Source organism: Octopus bimaculoides, chromosome 6 (assembly GCF_001194135.2).
Source record: "Octopus bimaculoides isolate UCB-OBI-ISO-001 chromosome 6, ASM119413v2, whole genome shotgun sequence".
NCBI classification, from domain to species: Eukaryota; Metazoa; Mollusca; class Cephalopoda; order Octopoda; family Octopodidae; genus Octopus; species Octopus bimaculoides.
In genome coordinates this window covers 21705876-21709997 of record NC_068986.1, presented here as the reverse complement: position 1 = coordinate 21709997, position 4122 = coordinate 21705876, and the positions used below count along the sequence as shown (strand labels likewise).

Here is a 4122-nt window from a genome sequence, read left to right as displayed (position 1 = left end):
CTTTTATTTATTTATTAATTTTTTTTACATACATATTTTACCTGTGAATTTGTGTGTGTAAACTGGGAATGCATACAATGAGCTTCTCTGCCCTAGGTGTAAGGAAAGTACTCAGCGAGAAATGGAAGAAAATTTGAAGAAAGAAGAAAAAAAACATAGTAATAATAATAATGATAATAATAATAATAATAATAATAATAATAATAGGCCTTGTGCCTGGAAGCTTAGTACTATGATATTACCTGTAGTAATTGGTGCATTGGGATTGATAAAGAAGGGAGCTGAGAAGTATATTAAGCAACTCGCTGGTAACTCCAATCTCTGTGAACTACAAAAGATAACCTTAATGGGTACAGCCCGTATACTACAGAAAGCACTCTCCATCTAAGATGGAATAAATCTGGTGATAATTTTAGCATGCATAGCAAAACAAAAGTGCGCTTGCTACCCCTGTCCTCTGGATGATACCCAGTACCAAGGCAGCTGAAATAAAGTTATAATGAAAGGAAACCAAAAATAATAATGATGATGATGAGAATAATAATAATAATAATAATAATAATAATAATAATAATAATAACAATAATAATAATAATGCAGAATGTGCGGTGAGAGGGGTGAAACGGCACATCATTAGCAAATGCCCAAAATTGGCACAAAGCAAATATAAAAGATGCCATGATAATGTGGCAAAAATTGTGTCAACTGATTTCACCAGGAACTCTGATGGGACGGAAGACATGTAACTTCTCGTATTCCCCTATAACAAAGATGGGAAATAAGGAAAATGTGAAAATGATATACGACGTGAGATAAAAATGAATTGGTAAGCAATGATTTATTCTCCATTATAAAATATGATTGACATCCATGAAATGAATTAATATAACAGGTTGCAACAAGGATATGTGAAAGACTTTGTGATCTTGTAGACAAAGTTGATGTACTGATTGGTGGTGTGTAGAGGCAGCCATTGGTCTGTTGGTTGTGTGATGTTCATACAGCAACGATGTAGGCAGGTATCTGGTGGAGATGAAAGCTGGTGTCAGATACATCATTGCCAGAGATGAGTTGCGTGTGATCAGTGGCATGTGCCAAAGACATAGTACCACCAGGAACTGCTGTTCTTATAAAGATCAGGAGACTCCCAGGGCTGGTGATTAATTTCCCGCATAAGGAAAGATGAACTGTTGCGCCAACGTGATTGGACAGTTGGAAACCGATCCATACGAACAAGTTTGGCCTATCACAAGGTCATGTGACCTACTGGAACAAAAAGGCCTGTGGAGCTGGTATCCTGGTATTTAAGCCTAAACGACTCTCAACAAAAACATCTCACACATAACGACAGTATAAATCACTTCTGCTACTCACCCTTTTAAGTTCTTCCAATGTCTTTGGTTTGGTACTATAAACTTGTTCCTTTAACCAACCCCAAAGAAAGAAGCCACAGGGTATTAAGTTGGGACTCCTGGCTGGCCACTCATGCGGACTACGACGACCCATCCATCTCCCAGGGCAGCAAGCATTCAGTTGTTCATGAACGACAAGAGCAATATGATTACAGGTTAAATTTGCATACTACAAAAATAAAAAACACAAAAGAAACTTGAGAAAAATATTACAATTAATAAATAATTTATAAGTATTTTGAAATAGGGAGTTACTTTTCAATCACCCTGTATATGCATGTACCGGTTCCAGCCTGCTCACCAAGCCAACAGAGTGGCATCAATCAAAAGCTAAAACAATCCAAAACACTTTGTAGCCAGCAAAGTATAACAACATCCAATAGTCTGATTGATATTGTGACACAATGATGTATAGTTCAGATGTGGTTGTGTTGTAAGAAGTTTACTTCCCAACAACATGGTCTTGGGTTCAGTCCCTTTGTGTGGTACCTTGGGGAAGTGTCTTCTATAGTCCCAGGATGACCAAAGCCTTGTGAGTGGATTATATATGTAGGAGGTCGGTGCTGAAAATTTCCTGGCTTTGAGAAAAAAGAAAATACAGGAGGATTAGTTAATAATGATTTTATTCAATATATCTTCCTCTCAGATTCACACATTTATTGCAGTGGTCCTTCAGTTTTTCTAAGCCCTATAAAAGAACTTGGGCCTTCAACTAGACCTTTCGTGATACCCTTAAAGCCAGGAACATTCCAGCACCCCTTTGTATACACACACATATGTCAAGCTTCTTTCAGTTTCTTTCCACCAAATCCACTTACGAGGCTTTGGTCTACTTGGGATGACTATAGTAGAAGACACCAGCCCAAGGTGCTGCACAGTAGGACTGAACCTGAGACCACATGATTAAGAAGCAAGGTTCTTAACTACATAGCTACACCTGCATCTAGCTACTCCAGGAGTGGGGAAACCCCTGCCTGTGGGTGCAATTGCACCTGCAAGCCTGTTTTTTTGTACCCGCAGGCTGGTATACTTGTATGTACAAAATATAGTAAATTATTCAATTATAAAATTTATACAATATTTGTATGCTTATTTGCGACATATGTTCGTGTTTCCACTACAACTTAAAACACTTAGACTCAAACAAAAAATCGTCCAGTAATTGCCATTTGAATGGAAATATTGTTTTTACTATAAAATACATATTGCTGGGTTTGTTCCACCCCCTTGAGACCCAACACTCTGGCTGAAAAACATAAAATAGCTCATAAGTAATATAAACATTCTAAATTCATTGGTGGTGTTAATGAAGATGTTACACATTAATTTGATGTGTTAATTATCTTTATTAATGTATATTGAATTATACATAGATGTATACAAGATTTACAAAGAGTTGGAACCTGTGATTTGCCTATGGACCGTTTTCTTTGGAAATTTTTGCCCGCAGCACTAAAAAATTTCTCCACCCCTGATCTGCTGTGTCTGCAAAAAAAAAAAAAAAAAAAATGTAGCAAGATGGTTGTTGCTAAAATGCTTTTGATCATAAATCTACTCTAGCAGTGCCGGCCAAGGGTTAAACAATGACAACTGACAATTTCTTTTGTTATTAGTTTAATGTTTATATTTTTCTTTCTCCATTACTGCATATTATTTACATAACCTGTGTGAGAATTATGGGTGTGTGTGTGTAAATAATCTGTAGTTTGATGGATAACTATTAAGAGAAAAAAACACTGTTTATGTAATATATCAAAACTTCCAGGTTATATTGTATAAAAACATGTTAAATGAGAAACAGGAGCCAACTTATATTAAAAAAACCGAGTATGATGGCAAGAGCTGTTTATGGTGGGGAGTGGATGGGAACATAGAAGAGATTATGGAATAAAGAAGGAAAAAATATTACTCAAATAAATAAAGCATTCATTACTTAATGAAAGACCCATCATATGATAGCTCAATTTGCTAGAAATAGCATCCAAGCCACCTTCATTTTATACCTTTCTGTTTTTAAAAATAAAAGGTGTAAAATTCTAGTGAAAGAAAGTAGAAAAAATGTTGTTTTAGTAAATAATATATTTATTAGTTAATGAGGAATTTTCTGAGTGGTAGTCCAATTTGCAAGAAATAATAGCCAAATCTCCTTCATATTACACCCTACTGGCTAAAAAAGGGAAAAGGTATACTGTATTATATAGTTGTAGATACACTCTGCCAGATAGTCTTAGATGGAATGCTTTGGATCAATCAAATGTCTGCTTGACCAGGACCAACCCAGGGTTATATTGCAACAATGCATCTATGTTGTAAAATTTGATATTCTCTTTTAATGAATCCAGCTGTAAGTTTTGGCTCATCCAAAAGAACCAACCTACACAGAGAGTTATTGTATTCAGTAAGAATGAACCATTCAGACGTCAATAATGGGAGTGTAAAGTAATATACTTAGAAGCAGACAGAAGATATTTTAACCTTTTCAATACCAACCCACCAGAGACTACCACTGCTGGTTGCATAATACAAAACCATTTAGTTTAAAGTATTCCATATATAAATTAAGACCTTCAATCATAATTTTATGTTAATTTATATTTCAAATATCATGTATTCGCATTTAAAAACGAATTAGTTATTTTAAACTGAATTCTTCTTGTGAATTATTCATTATTTTTAAATAATTAGTAATTAATAATCAATAATCAATAGA

The 4122-nt window shown here is 34.9% G+C and overlaps 1 long non-coding RNA gene across 2 annotated transcripts in view; it reads right to left on the bottom strand.

Annotated features, from left to right (window-relative positions):
• Nucleotides 1-605: 605 nt before the first annotated feature.
• LOC128248108 (uncharacterized) overlaps nucleotides 606-4122 on the bottom strand; it is an 11771-nt gene continuing 8254 nt past the window's right edge. Inside the window, exons 2-4 of one of the 2 annotated variants that reach the window (XR_008264378.1) lie at nucleotides 2816-2897; nucleotides 1375-1581; nucleotides 606-1023 (exon numbers count right to left, since the gene is read on the bottom strand). This is a non-coding gene — a long non-coding RNA (uncharacterized LOC128248108). Of the gene's footprint in view, nucleotides 1582-2815; nucleotides 2898-4122 lie in introns of both variants that reach the window. The other variant, XR_008264377.1, reaches the window with a different exon arrangement.